We start from the raw sequence: 19,907 nt of genomic DNA, 5'->3' as shown, positions 1-19,907 counted from the left end.
GAAACTGCTGTGTATATCTGCATTAAAAAAAAAAAAAAAAAAAAAAACTGCTTCAGTATAATTTCATGCACATCTTCCTCAGCGATATGTTGTGTGTTTCACTTCAACATTGTTTCGTACCGTACACTATCGAAGCATAATATACTGTATACCAGATGCATGTATGTATGTAAGTGTGCGTGTATGCCTGCATGTCTGTGTATGTAGGCCCATATATAAATATATATAAATATGTGCATGTGCGCACCAATCTGCATAAGCTTGTAAGAATAATTATGATAGTAACGGTAGACGAGTACGCCTGAGTGTGTAGGTAAAATGCATCTTGCATGTACAGGTATACATATATGTATACATGTATGTATGTATGTATGTACAGTATATGTATAGTAACAGTAGACGAGTACGCCTGAGTGTGTAGGTAAAATGCATCTTGCATGTACAGGTAAACATATATGTATACATGTATGTACAGTATGTATGTATTACAGTATGTATATGTAGATGTGGTTGACAGTCTTCTACAGTTGTCCTAACACCTGTGCGATTTGATTTACACACACACACACACACACACACACACACACACACACACACACACATGCGTACGACGCGGGGGGTGTCGGGGAGCAAGAGAGAGAGAGGCGTACGACGCGGGGGTGTGGGGGGTAGCAGCTCCCCCAGAACTATAGGAAACATTGCATTTTCAAGGCAAAGGTTGATTATGCAGGACATAATTCTGATTGTGTACTGGTATCACTGAAAGGAATTTTGGTCAATACCATTTGAAGCCTTGCCGTAGGAGGAAAGTACAGTATTCTCCTAGAATTATGTGTGAAAACAAACTAATTTATATGATTTCGTTTTGTTCTATCTCTCTCTCTCTATTGCCAGACGCCTTAATCCCGTACGGGGTGGCCACAAACAAATCGCCTCCACGTCGCCCTGTCCCCCGCCATTTCACTGCCCTGCTCCCAACTCACATCCCCCTCTCTCATATACCTCTCCACTCCATCCCTCCATCTCATCCTCGGCCTCCCCCTCCCTCTCCCCCCCTCCACCTCACTCACATACACTCTCCTCGTCAGTCTCTCAGCCTCCATCCTCCCCACATGGCCAAACCACCTCAGTGTGTTCCTCCTAACTCTTCCTATCACATCCACACCACAATGCTTCTTTATATCCTCATTTGTCAGCCTGTCTCTCCATGTGACTCTACATGCTCCCCTTAAATAACTCATTTCCACTGCGCTCACTCTTGACTTGTGTCCTTCCAACAACGTCCAAGCTTCACTTCCATACGTTAGAGTTGGTATCACAATACTGTCATGTAGTAATTTTTTCACTTCCATGCTCACTTCCCTGTTTCTTATCACTGCTCTCAAAGAACCAGCAACCTTTCTTCCTTGTTGTACCCTTTCAAGCACTTCACCCTCCAAACCTCCATCCTTACTCATCACGCTCCCCAAGTACTTAAACGTACTCACATTTTCCATTTCCTCACCATCCAACCTTACTGTACATTCACTGACTTCATCTCTCTCAAAGACCATCACTTTACTCTTCCCTACATCTACCTTTAAATTCCGTTTCCTATACACACTCTCCCAAACTCATCCACCAAGCCTTGCACCTCCCCTTCGTCTTCACTTAACAATACAATATCATCTGCAAACAACAGTACAGGGAGTTTCCAAACACTACCCACTCTCACTAGGGCCACTCCAACGTCCACTGCCCTACCTTGTATCTCTTTTATTACCCCATCCATGTACAGATTGAACAACCATGGAGACATGACACATCCCTGTTTCAACCCAACCTTCAAAGAGATAAATTCACTCAGTTCACCATCCACACGCACTGCAGCCTTAGCACCATCATACATACTCTTCACAGCATTCAACAACTTCCCATCTACTCCATATATTCTTAATACTTTCCACAATCCATGTCTATCTATCCTGTCATATGCTTTCTCCAAATCCATGAAAGCCGCATACAACTTCTTTCCCTTCTCTTGAAACTTTTCCACTGAAGATCAGAGAATGAATATTTGATCTACACAACCTCTTCCCATCCTAAAGCCTCCCTGTTCTTCTCCAATTAATTCCTCTGTTATTTCCCTAATTCTGTCAATAAGTATGCTACCATACACTTTTTCTATTACACTAAGAAGACAAATGCCCCTGTGATTACCAGACACTTCCTTTTCCCTTTTTACTTTGTACAAGGGAATAATTATGCTTGACTTCCAATCCTCAGGAACTCTATCTTCCTCCCAGGCCAATCTGCACATCTTCCACATCCATTCTACTACTATCTCTCCCCCATGCTTCAGCACTTCACCACACACTCCATCAATTCCTGGGGCTTTCCCCAATTTGACTTTCTTCATTGCTTCCACAACTTTTATCCTACTGATTTCTTGCTGTCTTCTCACCTCCCTCCTTCTCCCAGCCATTCCCCAGCCACATATACTCGCATTACTTCCATTCTCTATGTTCAACAATTTTGTTCTAGTAAATATTTATTGCCCACTATCAGTATGCATATAAATACTCATCTGACCATGAGATTTTAATAATAAAAATTACTAATAAATTATCTTTCATATACTGTATACCCATATATTTGTGTACTGTGTGTATTTAGTAGCAGCTATCTGGAGATCAAGGCAAGTTCAAGCAATTTCATGGCATTTTCCCTCCGCCCCACATTGATATGCCTGCCCGTACCTTACGCTTATGGAGAGGACCAGTCTATAAGGGCACTTAGTAACCTGCAGGGCAAAGGGGCAGGTGTAGCCCTTGTGTGTCTTAAATGAGTTCAGTATGCCCCTGCACTCAAATTCTCCTTTAGGCTACTTCTTGATTTCAGTGACTTACTTCACTCAGACTACCACCAATCAGTTTTATTTGGGTTAGGAGGAATAACAATGGTGTTAATTTGAGCTATAACTAACCCTCTAAGTCGAAAAATCTCGACTTACTTAATAAAGTCGTCTAGAGATATTAAGAAAATTAATATACGTCATGGGAGTGAAGTGGTTAACCCTTTCACAGCCATTGGAACACTTAAGCATTTTATTGAAGTTAACTCAAGACGATATATACTGTATACAGTATATATATACATAAATATATATATATATATATATATATATATATATATATATATATATATATATATATATATATAGTGGTAAGCGGGGGCGCTCACCATCCACTCACTCGATGTAGTGCTGCTCTCAGGTGTCTGCCCTTTCCTCTCCTCCCTCTTTTCCTTCCTTCCTCTTCTGTCTTTCTTTACTTCATGCTTTCCTCGTCCTTCTGCCTACAGGTGACTTTACACTCCCTCTTTTGTCTTTCCTTCATTCTTTCCTGTTCCTTCTGCCTATGAGTGACTCTACACTGAGTGACAAGCCAAATGGTTTCCTGTTCACCAGGAAACATTTACTACCCTGGGTGGTAACCATATAACCAAATTATGGCGCCTGGTGGTTTAGCAGCACTCCAATCGGATTTAGCCGGTGAAGGTTTATGTCCAAGGGATGGTTGGGGATATTGCTCACATAATGCCACTCAGGGATGAGTGAGGCTGGTCACTCTCATCTTAAATGCCAGGACCAACTTGCCTAGCCCCGGGCTCTTAACTTCCTCATGGGGCAACGTAGGATTGGATGATGGATATGTATATAAATATATATATATATATATATATTTTTTTTTTCCAAGGAAATATTACGAAGTCAGAGGGTTAAAAATTACATCAGTTATCCGTAAAAGACCCTTACGCAGTCAGAAATCTGTTACAACTAATTTTTCTTGATTGAATAAACCGTCTGGTCGTTGCCTATTTAACATTTGTAGGCGTTCCCTTTCACAGAAAAGAGCTATTTGAGACGGTTTATTTGAAGCCCTTGACTACCACACTCTCTTCACTTAAACGTGGCCTGAAAATACCATCTCCTCCATCTTCAATGCCATTTTGTAACAACGGATTAGCGCTAGAATATATGATGATAGTCACGAAGACTTCTTCAGGAAAGGCTGTAAAGCCGTATTATTGTCTATTTTTGCCACTGAGCTGCGCTCAGCAAGTTGAAAAGGACGAAAATTCAGGCAAAGCTGAGGTAAAAGATCTAGAGAACTTCTCTTCCTATTTTATATCCTGAATAAAATATCCGAGTTCACCAGCCGCAGCCACTAGGTTAAAGCACTTAAGTAATTTGTCTCACATTTCTTTGGGCAGTTGTAGTTAGGCGACACCAATCCCACTTCTTCCTCGAGATGTTGGAGTCCGAGGATAAGCTCCCATAGTCTTTGCCCCCCCGCCCCGCCTCTGATCCGCCACTGGGAGAAGCAACAGGGCATTGCTATAGCATATAGTCACTCTGCTTTCTTCAGATGGAACTAGACCACTGTTGATTGCGATTGCTGAAATTCGATGAGCTTCAGTTTTGAAACAGCATTGAGTTTCCTTGGTAACTAATAATATCAAATTAGCCTTCCAATCTGACAACAATTAGTCATCAACTGACCTGAAAATGTGGCGGGCATTTTCCAAATAAACATAAGCCATGTATGGTAAGATTAGACTGCTAAACAAGTGATGGCTCTGCAACCAATCAACTTTTGTTTTTTTACTTTAATCCTGCTAATGAACAGGCAATTTTATCAACTTTGAAAAAATTTCGAATTGCATGGGTTAATGGGGACTATTGAAAATTCCTCAAGTATCAGAAATATCTACGATGACACACACCAGAAAGCCAGTCAGGAGACAGGACGTGTGTGCTGGGCATTCCCCAGGTCCTGTCCTCCCCACTTACTCTTTTTTAATCAGCCCATACACCACTGACCGGGCTAATGTATGGCCCGGCCTGCACTATATGTGCAGGGAATCTTTTAAACGAACGAATCTACGATGATGAGAAAAACAGCTTGGCGGTTGGAAGAATAAAAACTTGGGGAAATGATAGTGGAACATGTTATGGTGAGAATATGCATGTCATGCTTCCTTGTTTTTGCTATTAGTTCGTATATTCCATTATCTACTCTTTCTCTCTCTCTCTCTCTCTCTCTCTCTCTCTCTCTCTCCTATTTTATTTTTTTTAATTTTCCTTTCCCACCGTCTTCACTTACCGTTTCATTTTGTCCTCATCTCTCCTTTCCATTTCTCTTCCATCTCATTCTCTTTCTTCCTGTCTATTCTGCCCATTTTTCTGTCCTTCCTCTCTTTATTACCTTCCCATTCTGTGTGTGTGTGTGTGTGTGTGTGTGTGTGTGTGTGCAACTCTGAAGCAGTCTTCCTACGTCCCTCATATATACCGCTTTGGCATCATAACCCATAGTCCATATTGAGTACACGGTAGAGCTGTCTCATTCAGGATTTATGAGTATTGTGGGGATATCTTTTATAATGACATGTGGGTGAGTCTTGTGAAGGGTCAGTGAAGTATGTTTTAAGGATGTTCATATTATTTAAGTGTTCCCTGCTGTAGGCTGCAGTCGAACTCACGTCCTTTCAGACAGCAGACTTCTCATCACTTTTATCTTTCATTCTTCTTTTTCGTTCTTTCCCGTTTCTCCTCAACTTTCCTTTCACTTCATCCTGTTTCTCATTCCTTCATCCTTTTTTATTTGTTTCCCTATCCCTTTAAAGGGATAGATGAAATATTCTTTCATAGCTTCTCATTCTCTTCTCTTCTCGTCCATACTGTATTCATGTTCTTCGTTTCCTTTTCTACGTTGTTTTTTCTTTTGTACTCTTCCTTTTTTTTTTTTCTTTTTCACTTGTTTTCTCATTCTCCCTCATTCTATTTCACTTGTCTGTTATTCCTCTTTCTCCTGTTGTTGTCTTCTTTCTTGTTCATTTTTAGCCCTGTCTGTCCTCTGTCTATTTGTCTCAGTCTATCTGTCTGTCACACCCACCCACCCACACACACACACACACACACACACACACACACACACACACACACACACACACACACACACACCTGCTTTATTGAAGCCCCACAGTTGTTGGAACAGGTGTAAAAATTTTTAGTGAACCTTCTTACCTCCCTATCTGCCTACCCACCTACCTACCTTCCTACATATATACATACATACGAGTAGGCAAATATTGTGCGTACAGGATAGAGATATATGCATACATGCATAACTACATACAAGTATATATTCTATGTGCATTACACACATACCTTCATATATACATACTCGCATATGGGTCTTGCACATGGGCATGAATACACATATATCTGCGTGGCAACATTCGCGAAATTGTGTATAGGACAGCCAGGTCTCGGGGAACTGACTGTGTAATCTGTGTGCAGAGTTGGAGTCAAACATACACCATATATTGGTACTGGTGATAGCCAGTATCCTCTTTAGGCCCAAAATGATTCACAGGTATACGTGGCGAGTGATGGGGAGGGAGGATGGGGACTTGAGTGAACGGAAGGCAACGATTGATTATGTGTGTGCGAATGACATGAGTGAGAAGGTATGTAATGGATGCAAGAACATACAGAGGTTGGAGGAGTGGACTTTCTGACCACCATGTGGTCGTGGTGAAAGTCAAGGATCAAGTGCAATGAAGGAATGGAAGAAGAGAAAGACAGGAGGAAGTAGTTCATACAACGGGGGTGGAAAGGTTGCAAGAGGATGAAAAAAAAAAAAAGGGCAGAATATATGGAAGAAGTGGAGGGGCGATTGAGTAAATATGATTTGGAGCAGATGAGGGAGGTGAAAGGTGTGTGCAAGATATTTACAGAAGAAATCTGTGCTGCATGTGAGGTGGTGTGCGGGGTGAAGAGAAGACGCAAGGGGGTGCAAGAATCAGCATGGTGAAATGAAGAGGTGAGACAATTAAGCTGCGGCACAAAAGAAGAAAGTATGTAGTGAGTGGTTGTGAAGCAGATAGGGATTTAACCCCAGAGCTAGGCAACTATGGCCATATAGCCCCGCTAGGTTACAGGAGTGCGCTGCCACTCCCGGCACGGCAGCCCCGGGCGAGGCCCGAACTCACGACCTCCTGGCCACGAGCTCGGCGCTCTACCTCTGAGCCACCGCGCCCCCGATGGGAAGCAGAGGCATGAAGGAAATTGAGAGACGGAAGAAAGATATATGTAGAGAGGACGAGAGGTGAAAAGATTAGTAAGAGAGAGAAGAGAGTGGGTGAGGAATTTGGAAGGAATTTGAGTGTAAAGTGGAGGGAATGTAAGAAAATGTTCTGGAAGGAGGTAAAGAGAGATAGACAGGGTGATAAAGTAGTTGGGGAGTGAAAGATAAAAATTGTAGACTGATAGTGGAGAAAGGAGAAAAAGTGAGCAGATGGAGAGAACACTTTAAGGAACTGCTAAACTTGGAAAATGAAAGTAATTCTGGGAGAATGAAGGATGTGAGAAGGGAGGAAGAGATCAGTAGGATGGAAGCAGTGGAAGCAATGAAGAAAGTCAAAATGGGGAAAGCCCCAGGAAATTAGGGTGTGTGTGGTGAAATGTTGAAGTATGGGGCAGTGATAAAAGTAGAATGGATATGGAAGATGTGCAGATTGGCCTGGGAGGAAGGTAGAGTCCAGGAGGATTGGAAGTCAGGTAGAGTTATTCCCCGGTCCAGAGGAAAAGGGGAAAAAAGGAGTGAGTGGTAATCGTAGGGGCATTTGTCTTGTTAGTGTAACAGGAAAAGTATATAGTAGGATACTTCTGACAGAGTTAAAGAAATAACAATGTTAAGGAAATATTGTTATGCTGGGTGTTTTTAGGTCGACTTCTCGTCCTAATGACACCAACGAATGAGTGGGGTCCTCTTTCTAGACCGGAAATAGAACACTTACAAAGGAACAGGGCATAAGAACTCGGCAAGACACTTTAACACAAATATTGCCTTAATCCAGCTTCCTTACAATTAATATACATACAATGGTGCACTAGATGTGGAACGGGTATAATGACAGGCTAGATAACAATAATAATAATAATAGGCTGGGGTGCCATCAGGGGTTGTCTGCTGCACCTCGCTCACGGGGCATCCATCAGGACCCGGCGTTGTCCAGGGGCAGGCTGGAGGGCGTGGATCCTGCCTTCAGCGACTGGGCCTTGCCACCATTCCTGGAATGGCAGCACCTCCGGGAAACCACACCTGGAGGGAGAGACGGAGGGGCATCCTGTGCGGCCACAGGGTGGAGAGTGGGCCGCACAAGGGACTTTCTCCTCTGGGAGAACCCTCGGGACTGTGGACGAAGGACGTACAGTGGCTGTCCCTTCCCCGACGCGTACAGTGGCCGTCGGCGCGGTTCCACAGGCCCTTGGGCTAGCAGCAGAAGGACGTACAGTGGCCGTTCCTTCCCTGACGTGTACAGTGGCCGTCGCCGCGGTGCTGCTCCCGAAGGAGGAAGAGGCAGATGAGGGACGTACAGTGGCCGTTCCCTCCCTGGTACGTCCTGTGACTGTTACCGTGGTGCTACTCCCATAGGAGGAGAAGGGGGTTGATGAGGGATATACAGTGGCCATTCCCTCCCCGACGCGTACAGTGGCCGTTGTTGCAGTTCCACTCCTCCTACCTGTGCCTCTCGGTGTGCGTACAGTGGCCGTCACACCGAGGCGGGCTCCAGATGTGGCTGCAGCAGAAGTACGTACAGTAGCCGTTCCTTCCCCAGTGCGTACAGTGGCCGCCGCCCCGGTGCTGCAGGGGTAAACAGCTGAGGGATATACAGTGGCCGTTTCCTCCCCGGAATATCCTGTGGCCCTTACCGCGGTGCTGCCTGGGACTGAATCTGGAGCAGTCCCACCCCGATCCTTTTGAAGGCTGGCCCGGCCGAGAAGTAGCCTCGCATCCCTGCAACGTCATGGTTGGGCAGGTTAAGGGGAAGAGGGACACAAAGTCGGGGCTCACCTGAGCCCGTCTCGCTCTGGGCCAGTGTCGCGCTCACCTGGTCCACTGTGGTGTCCTCCTAGGGTTGGAGTGGGGCTGCGGCTCCGTAGCGGGCTGAGGGGTCTGGCGACGGGAGCACGCATTTCATATAATATATATACAGTATATATATATATATATATATATATATTCAGGCTCGTGCTGTCCCGTGTATTATCACTTTTATCATACATCATATCTTTAAATTTATGAATTGTTTTGGCACACACTATTTCATTCGGTAATGCAATCATATCTGGAAAACTGTGTATGTTTGTGTTTGTGTGTAACATGTTTATTTAGGTTAATTTAATTTTACCGGCATTTTTTTTATGGTTTGCTGTAAAATACAGTCTTGTTCAGTTTTTAATGGGTGAGTACACAACTTTTACAACAGAAAGGGCTATTATTTCAGAGTTTGATAACTCAGCTGCGGTTTTTATTCGGAGACGAGTTAAGTTTCCCGTACTTCATAGCCGAATATAACTCTGCCGGAACCATCCACCGAGCAATTCGAACGTTTGGAGGCTTGTCATGCGATGCGATCGTAAACATCGCTGATGGTGTTGAGGGTAATGAATATACCTATTTTACAGATATTTTTAATATCGATGTACCATTTTTATAGGATCAGGGTGCATGTTAATGACTGTAGCAGCTTTAACTAATGGGGTGAGGTACTGTACTCACCCAGTTGTTTACGTGGGAATCGTTTTGAGCTGGCATTGCAATTTCTAAACGATTTAAAAGGACGTTTGCTAAGGGATGGGTGGTTTTAAGCTCTAAGTATTTTCTCGTATAAGCATTTGTTGCAAATGCTCTTCTTTGAACATAAAAAAGGAGATGGGGGGGGGAGTCTTCAGCTCCTATCTCTTTATTTCATTGCATCGAACTTTACCTAACCTAAAATATTTTAGTCAGACAACCTAACCTAATTTTAAAACTCCACTCCTATTCCTTGTCTACTTAGTACAAAAAAGTGCATTTGTGATGGATGATTATAGAAGAAATAATGATTAAAACTGTGTAAACTAAATGTTAAACATATGGAGTTCACTTTAGGTTAGTTAGGTCTATCTATCTATCTATCTATCTATTGCCAGACGCCTCAATCCCGTTTGGGGTGGCCACAAACAAATCGCCTCCAAGTCGCCCTGTCCCCCGCCATTTCACTGCCCTGCTCCCAACTCACACCCCCCTCTCTCATATTCCTCTCCACCCCATCTCTCCATCTCATCCTCGGCCTCCCCCTCCCTCTTTCCCCCTCCACCTCACTCACATACACTCTCTTCGTCAGTCTTTCACCCTCCATCCTCTCCACATGGCCAAACCACCTCAGTGTGTTCCTCATAACGCTTCCTATCAAATCCACATCAACACCACAACGCTCCTTTATATCCTCATTCGTCAGCCTGTCTCTCCATGTGACTCCACAGGCTCCTCTTAAATAACTCATTTCCACGGCTCTCACTCTTGACTTGTGTCCTTCCAACAACGTCCACGCTTCACTTCCGTACGTTAGAGTTGGTATCACAATACTGTCATGTAGTAACTTTTTCACTTCCATGCTCACTTCCCTGTTTCTTATCACTGCTTTCAAAGAACCAGCAACCTTTCTTCCCTGCTGTACCCTTTCAAGCACTTCACCCTCCAAACCTCCATCCTTACTCATCACACTACCCAAGTACTTAAACGTACTCACATTTTCCAATTCCTCACCATCCAACCTCGCTGTACATTCACTGACTTCACCTCTCTCAAAGACCATCACTTTACTCTTCCCTACATTCACCTTTAGATTCCGTTTCCTACACACTCTCTCAAACTCATCCACCAAGCCTTGCAGCTCTCCTTCGTCTTCACTCAACAACACGGTATCATCTGCAAACAACAGTACAGGGAGTTTCCAAACACTATCCTCTCTCACCAGGGCCACTCCAACATCCACTACCCTACCTTGTACCTCTTTTATTACCCCATCCATGTACAGATTGAACAACCATGGAGACATGACACATCCCTGTTTCAACCCAACTTTCAAAGAGAAAAATTCACTTAGTTCACCATCCACACGCACTGCAGCCTTCGCACCATCGTACATACTCTTCACAGCATTCAACAACTTCCCATCTATTCCATATATTCTTAACACTTTCCACAATCCTAGTCTATCCACCCTGTCATATGCTTTCTCCAAATCCATGAAAGCCGCATACAACTTCTTTCCCTTCTCTAGAAACTTTTCCACTAAAGATCTGAGAATGAATATCTGATCTACACAACCTCTTCCCTTCCTAAAGCCTCCCTGTTCTTCTCCAACTAATTTCTCTGTTCTTTCTCTAACTCTGTCAATAAGTATCCTACCATACACTTTTCCTATTATACTAAGAAGACAAATGCCCCTATGATTACCACACACTTCTTTTTCCCCTTTTCTTTTGTACAAGGGAATAATTATACCTGACTTCCAATCCTCCGGGACTCTACCTTCCTCCCAGGCCAATCTGCACATCTTCCACATCCATTCTATTACTATCTCTCCCCCATGCTTCAACATTTCACCACACACTCCATCAATTCCTGGGGCTAGTTAGGTGTACATCCAAAATCTATCTATCTACTGCCAGACGCCTCAATCCCGTTTGGGGTGGCCACAAACAAATCACCTCCAAGTCGCCTGTTCCCCGCCATTTCACTGCCCTGCTCCCAACTCACACACCCCTCTCTCATCCGAAATAATACCATTAATTCTTAACCAAATGTGTCTGACCTTTCAATATTTTCTGTTGAAATGAGTCTTTCACAGGTTACTTGTCATTATTCCTGGATTACCACAGCTACTGGGTATTATTATACAAGTGAACAGGGATTAGGAATCTCTGTTTTACACTACAGATATCTAGATCTCACCATTGCGAACATTTTGAACCCCAGAAACAACTTCCGCAAATGAATATTAACGCGAAAAATGATTTTTGAAAATTTTCCGAAAAATTACTCTCGACATAGTCTGGCGATACGTGAGACCCATCGTGGCGCGTGCCTAATGCATTGTGGTCCTGTCTCGCGTGTGTCTACCATCACGTCACGGTTCACGTGACTTATATGTGGGGCTAAAGCGTGTGTCTAATGTTATGTCACGCGCTATCTGCTCATGCGTGAGGTTCAAACTGATACAACCGGCGCGCAAATTTGAATTTCGGATACGCACGGGTCAGTCATGGCGAGTGGGTGCGAGGAAGACAACGACGCTGAATATTAAGGTTAGTTTATCTGTTGATGTGGTCTCACCTTTGGCTTAGTAGGTTAGGTTAGGTTTAGGTTAGGTTAGGTAAGGTTTGGTTAGGTTAGGTTTAGTTAGCTTGGCTTAGCTTAGTTTAGCTTAGGAGATAATGGTTTGCTGGTGACAGCGGGCAGGCGATTGTTGGTGCAAGGTGGTGCGAGGCAGTGGGGAGTAGACCAGACGGTCCGGTGCACGGCGGCCCGGCTGGTGAAACCAAGGTATTTCTGATGGTTTTTGATGTGCTGTGAATTATTCTGACCTTCATTTTTATCACAAATCAATACATTATGTGATTTCCCCCACCCAAAAACCCCGGGTTTGCCCATCTCCCCCATTCTTGTTGGGGAAGGGGGGGTGGGGGATATCTTGAAATATACCTACTGATTTGCGGCAGAAATGAAGGTCAGATTCGTTCAAAACCCATCAAAAACGATCAGAAATACCTTGGTTTCACCAAAAAAGACATCCCTGTGCACTTGTAAAAAATTACCAGCTACTGGGCATTTTTATAAACTTACCTTTGAAAGCTATGAATGAGGTTTTAGAATGTGTAAATATTCCACTGACATTTACCAGTACAGTTGCTGGCCATATTAATGTTCCTAACGTGCATTTTTTAATTCGAAAGCTGGCAGTCAAAAGCAAGTTAAGTTAGGTTGGTTAAGGTTTGGTTTGGTTAGGTTAGGTTTGGTTAAATCATTAATTTCCTATTGGTTTGACACGAGATACACTGATGCTGCCAGTTGGAGAGATTGTTGGTAAACACTGCCATGGATGACCTGACTGCTTCCTTAAATACCTAAAAATAGGTACGGTATTATGTTGATGTAATGAAAGCCAGGCAAATCCAGATTAATGCCCAGTGGTCTCCAACAAGCACACAAACCCAGCCATTCTTGACCTCTTCCACAACCTGTTATTCACTCTCATGACCCTTCCTGGCAACTCCTACTGTACTGTTACCACCTGTGGCTCTGCCACCTCCAGCATTCCACATCAACACCAGTTCAGATGACATCCATCAGAGGTTTGGATTGGTAGACTGTCATTGCTTATTTAACAAAAGCAACCGTGTTTCTCCCTCTCGGTTTCCAGTGTAATGGGGTCTATAAAAGCCCGCGTTGCATTGAGGCGAAGTGGGGATCCTCTGTTTGGCTCAGTGGTAACGTGCACGTGTATGGAGTGCAAGGGCGTGAGATCGAATCTTGGCCAGACCAGCGATTAATTTGTGAAGTTTCATTCTGGTTATTATATTGGTTGGCAGCGGTGTGGGATGTGAGGTGAGGCTTGGAGGGCAATGATGTTGTCGGTTAGCTGTAAGCTTCCTAGTCTTTACATCCTGGGAATGAGCTGTTTGATGTGATCTGCAGCATCCTCAATGGTGGCCTCCAGTGCTATGCTACCATGTGTGTTTGAAACTCACCAGATTAATCACCAAGGGGAGAAAAGAGTGATGTAATGGGGTCTATAAAAGCCTGCATTGCTTAGGAGCAATGCGGGGATCCTTTGTTTGGCTAAGTGGTAACGTGCACGCATTTGAAGTGCGAGGGCCCGTGATTGATTCCCAGCCAGGACAGTGTGATTAATTTGTTAAGTTTCAGTTTGGTTATTACACTAGTACAGTATATAATGCTGTATTATTTTCACACTTTTCTTGTATGACTGGTGGGCTGTTGTTGTGAAGTCCCTTATTTACCCAAACACATATCACCCTTATTTCTGAGGTGTATGGTAATTGATTATTTTCATTTTATCTTACTAATGATAAATCATTTTACAGTTTATACAGCACAGTACAGAGTGTACAGGTACCCGCAGCTACAGTTGGGGACATGCGAACCTGGGACAGTATCCGTGTGAAGTGGGGACTATCAACCTATTCTTTTGACATTCATGCCTCACAGTTATGTGACTATTTTGACTACTGTGTGACAGCAATGTTCATTCATGTTCTTGTCACCAGCAAACATGTAAATATGTCAAGCTTGTGAAATGCAGCAGATGCCATACCTCATCTATGCACTGATGCTGTCTCAGGGTTCATATGTGGCCAACTGTACCATACATTACATTAGTAGTAAAGATTCTAATGTTTAGCTAATTGTAACATTTGCACATTACCAAATGTAAGATTCCCTTGCAGGATTGGCAATCTGTAGTTATGACATTTTATAACATTTCTTGTTGTTGCCTTTTTCATGGCCTAATGCCATTTTTGGCATGCTTCTTATAGTTAAGGTTGCTGAACCCATTGGTACAATTTTAATCAGAAGAATCTATGTGGGGATTGGCTTTGGAGGGAGTATGAGTATCATGTTGTGATGGGTCTGATTTGAAATTAAGCTTTCCTTTTAGAAGTATTTTGTCTTTTCTTGTGAATTCCTCTTATGTGTAGTTTTCCCCAGTTCCAAAAATAATTAAAGGGGAAGTTCTGTTGCACCGAAAAGTTTCTAATGTTGTACAAGTAAACCCACATCACTTCTGTCTATCAAATGCCAGATGCCGTAGTCCCATGAGGGGTGGCCACAAACAAATTGTCTCCACGTTGCCCTGTCCCCCGCCATTCTGCTGCCTTGCTTCCAGCTCACACCCCCCTCTCGCATATACCTCTCCACTCCATCCCTTCATCTCATCCTTGGCATCCTCCTCCCTCTCCCCCCCTCTACCTTACTCACATACACTCACCTTGTCAGTCTCTTGCTCTCTATCCTCTCCACATGGCCAAACCACCTCAGTGTGTTTCTTCTAATGCCTCCTGTCACATCCACGTCCACACGACAATGCCCCTTCACTTCCTCATTTGTTAGTCTCTCTCTCCATGTGACTCCACATGCTCCTATCAAATAACTCATTTCTGCTGCTTTCACTCTTGACTTGTATCCCTCCAGCCGGGTCCAAGCTTCACTTCCTTACATTAGAGTGGGTATCACAGTACTGTCATGCAGTAACTTTTTCATTTCCATGCTCACTTTCCTGTTTCTTATCACTGCTTTCAAAGAACCAGCAACCTTTCTTCCTTGTTGTACCCTTTCAAGCACTTCACCCTCTAAACTTCCATCCTTACTCATCACATTACCCAAGAACTTAAATGCACTCACATTTTCCATTTCCTCCTCACCCAGCCTCACTGTACATTCAGTGACTTCGTTTCTCTCGAAGATCATAACTTTACTCTTCCCTACATTGACCTTTAGATTCCACTTCTTAAACACTCTCCCAAACTCATTCACCAAGCCTTGCAGCTCCCCTTTGTCTTCACTTAACAGCACAGTATCATCTGCAAACAACAGTACAGGGAGTTTCCACAGACTGCCCTCTCTCATTAGGGCTGCTTCAGCATCCACTGCCCTGCCTTGAATTTCTTTTATAACCCCATCCATATACAGAATGAACAACCATTTAGGCAGGACACATCCCTGATTCAGTCCAACAATCTAATAGAAAAATTCATTCATTTCACCATCCACATGCACTGCAGCCTTAGCACGCTCATACATACTATTCATGGCATTCAACAGCCTCCACTTTACTCCATAATATGTTCTTAATACTTTTTACAATCCTTGTCTATCTCTTATGCCAGTAAAATACACCTGCCTTTGTAAAGTTATCCCATTAAGGATTACTGTATCCATAGCATCAAACAGGCAATCTTTTACTAACACTGGGGTCTGAAGAATCACAGATGATTGTCCATTGCATCAATTCTGAAGATGAGATGATCTAAGATAGCTGCTGAAACATCATCATTAGCATTAACCAGTATAGGAAATGGAATACACAGCCACTAGTCTAGACATTTTCAAGGTCAGATTTAAGGACAAATGCTTGGAAGTTCTTCTGTCACGGGTACCCTTTGCAAGATGATGCACAGGACAAAAAATTGGTAAACAGCCTGTTAAACAGACAGATAATAAGTAAGTTGATTGAGTTCGTCATATACTGTAGATACATTGTAAGGTACAGGTAATGGTAAATAGAAAGTAAATATTAGACAGGTTGATTGAGTTCATCCATTGTATTTCAGGTTTCTGAGGTTGGAAGGGGTGGGTAGAGATATGCTGTGGTCATGGTTGGTATGTGGTTCAAAACAGACTTTCCGTTGGGTGTAATGCGACTGCGACTTTCCCCTAAAGTGATTGGCAATTGTATATCTTCCATTATTAAAGGTAAAGGAGGTGTATTATGTTTTAAGGGCTGTCATTCATTGCTGTAACTGTTGCATGTTCTGTAGGCTACTTACCTGCCTTCTTTATTTCATTCATTCATTTGCCTTTATTGTTTTCCTTCATACTGTTTTTCACTCATTACGGTATTTTTTCCTTTTCATTCCTTCTTTCAGTTTTCCATCTTTCCTTCTTTCTATTCTTCCCTCCCTCCCTTTCCTTCCTTCCGTCCATCCATCCTTCCATCATTCCATTTTTCTTCCCTGTCATCTCTCTTTCCTTCCTTTCATATCAGTACTTACTGGTATGCTTTCCCTCCTTCTGTACCAGTACTTTGCTTTTCCTTACTTTCATCTTTTCTGTTGGTCATCATTCCTTTCATCCTCCGTAAGTTCTTCCTTCCTTTAATTCTTCCTTTCTTCCATTTTTCGTTCAGTTCTTCCTCATTTCATTATTGCTTTTTCCATCCTTCTGTCTTTCCTGCTGGCTCTCCTGGTCGGCATTAAAGCACGTGGATGCTGTACCTCAGTAATTGGGCCACCTTTGCACATTCAGCTTTACATATGGAATTGGACAAGCCATTTGGTTTTCAAGATTTTAGATCCCCTTTCCCACCTTTGCACCCTGTTGTGTATAACTGCCTGTGAATGCTATATCTCAATAACTGGGCCATCTTTGGACATACAGATTTACACACAGTAGGCCTATGGTAAAAGTAATTTCTTTTTTATTTTCAATCATCACTGGAACTGGATCTGATGTACTATTACTGCTATACATCATTACACTTTTATTGCCCCATCAGAAGTGAAGGGGCTGGGTGCTATGCTACTCATTCCAACCACTGAAGGTAGGAATGACCAGCTGCCAACCTCTAAGCATCATTTTGTGAGCAATAAACTTCATCCACAGCTTGGATTTAAACTTATTATAAGCCACATTTGGTTGGATTGTTTTAACTTATCATACTACCTGAGCATCCTGTATGATTGCATAGTTTTTATCAGATGCATATTTTATAGATACATTGATAAATTGTTTGTAGTAGGTGGTAGCAACCATTATCTACTCGCTGATGTAGTCTATCTATCTATCTATTGCCAGACGCCTCAATCCCGTTTGGGGTGGCCACAAACAAATCGCCTCCACGTCGTCCTGTCCCCCGCCATTTAACTGCCCTGCTCCCAACTCACACCCCTCTCTCTCATATACCTCTCCACCCCATCCCTCCATCTCATCCTCGGCCTCCCCCTCCCTCTTCCCCTCCTCCACCTCACTCACATACACTCTCTTCGTCAGTCTTTCACCCTCCATCCTCTCCACATGGCCAAACCACCTCAGTGTGTTCCTCATAACACTTCCTATCACATCCACACCACAACGCTTCTTTATATCCTCATTCGTCAGCCTGTCTCTCCATGTGACTCCACAGGCTCCTCTTAAATAACTCATTTCCACTGCGCTCACTCTCGACTTGTGTCCCTCCAACAACGTCCAAGCTTCACTTCCATACGTTAGAGTTGGTATCACAATAATGTCATGTAGTAACTTTTTCACTTCCATGCTCACTTCCCTGTTTCTTATCACTGCTTTCAAAGAACCAGCAACCTTTCTTCCCTGCTGCACCCTTTCAAGCACTTCACCCTCCAAACCTCCATCCTTACTCATCACACTACCCAAGTACTTAAATGTACGCACATTTTCCAATTCCTCACCATCCAACCTCGCTGTACAGTCACTGACTTCACCTCTCTCAAAGACCATCACTTTACTCTTCCCTACATTCACCTTTAGATGTGCTGACTACTTTCTCCTTCACCTTTTTCATTCTGTTTTCTGTTTCTCTGCCTTCTTCCCATCCTGCTTCTCCCATACCTTCCTGTCACTTTGTCACTCGTCTTTCCACTCCAGGCGGCTGTACACTGAATGACAGGCCTAATGGTTTCCTGTAACCGAAGAAACCGTTTACAGTGCCAGGGTGGTAATCATATAACCAGATCATGGGGTGAAGTGGAACCGAGGAAACCATTTACAGTGCCAGGGTGGTAATCATATAACCAGATCATGGAGTGAAGTGGAACCGAGGAAACCATTTACAATGCCAGGGTGGTAATTATATAACCAGATCATGAGGTGAAATGGAGCCTACTGCAGTGCCCCTGTTGACTGTGGAGAGATGCAAATGCAATGTCTACCCAGGAACACTTTTCCCTATGCCTTGCTGCAAGGGAACATTGGTTTACTGCACAGGCTCACCCTGCAGGGGTGGCTGCTTTCCTGTGGCTGATAGGTCTGCTCAGCCAGACATGGGTTGATCAACAGCAACAACTGATAAATTGTTTGTGGCATTAAGGAAGCAGTAGTACATCACAGTAGTGTACAGACAACCCTCGATTTATGATCATTCTATTTAATCATGTGCTCTAATGATCAGAATTTTTCACCACTTTTTTTATTTTATTTTACTCCCATTCTGTACATTTGCTATAACAATCCTTGATGTGGTAAAAATTCCCCAAAATATATGAAAACCATCCCACTGAACCCTGAGCAAAAGCCAACAGTCATCTGTCTTCTTCAAAATGGCCACCTCATGCGCAGAACACTGGGAGTGTACAGTGTTGCTGCTGAGGCACCAACACTGGCTTACTTTGCTGTATCATCCATGTGTCATCCTGTAGCACTCGGTCTACCTCTCCAACTTATTCTCACCTCGTCGTCTCATTTGCACTCATCTGTTTCTACTCATCAGTTCATATTATGGTATTTATTTTCCTCTTTATACATTTTCAGATACATATATGTGTGACTGAGCCTGTAAAGGTTTATAATGAAGGGGTGGTTGGGGTTTATTGCTCACGCAATGCAACTCAAGGATGAGTGAGGCTGGTCACTTTCATCTTAAACGTCAGGACCAACTTGTCTATTCCGGGACTCCTACGCTTCTCATGGGACAATACAGGATTAGGTGATGATGATGATGATGGTGATGAGTATCATAAAATTTTCAGAAGGTAGGAGAAGAAGAGTGATCCCTATTCTTAGATACATTTTCAATTACATATATGTGTGATTGTCATAAAATTATCTCAGAAGATGGGGGAGGAAGAGTGATTCCTGTGCTTAGATTCTTGAGTTGGTGGAATCCAGTAATGTATCTACATTGAACCTATGTTGTAATCCACTTGATTTATGTTCAGTCATTCCTTGATTGGTTTTCCATTTACATATCCTGAATGTAATTTGAAGGTTGCCTGTAGTAGGTATTGGACTGAAATTTTGCTTGTGCATCAGTAAATAAGAATCTATGTATTGCCAGATGCCTTAATCCTGTAAGGGGTAGCCACAAACAAATCGCCTCCATGTCGCCCTGTCCCTTTCCATTTCACTGCCCTGCTCCCAGCTCACACCCCTCTCTCATATAGCTACCTCTCCACTCCAACCCTCAGTCTCAACCTTGTCTTCCCCCTCCTTCTCCCCCCCACTCCACCTCACTCACATACATTCGCCTTGTCAGTTTCTCGCTCTCCATCCTCT

This window comes from Coenobita brevimanus, chromosome 57 (assembly GCF_032717465.1).
Source record: "Coenobita brevimanus isolate Jiangsu-jjx chromosome 57, ASM3271746v2, whole genome shotgun sequence".
Lineage (NCBI taxonomy): Eukaryota > Metazoa > Arthropoda > Malacostraca > Decapoda > Coenobitidae > Coenobita > Coenobita brevimanus.
This window is presented reverse-complemented; position numbering follows the sequence as displayed.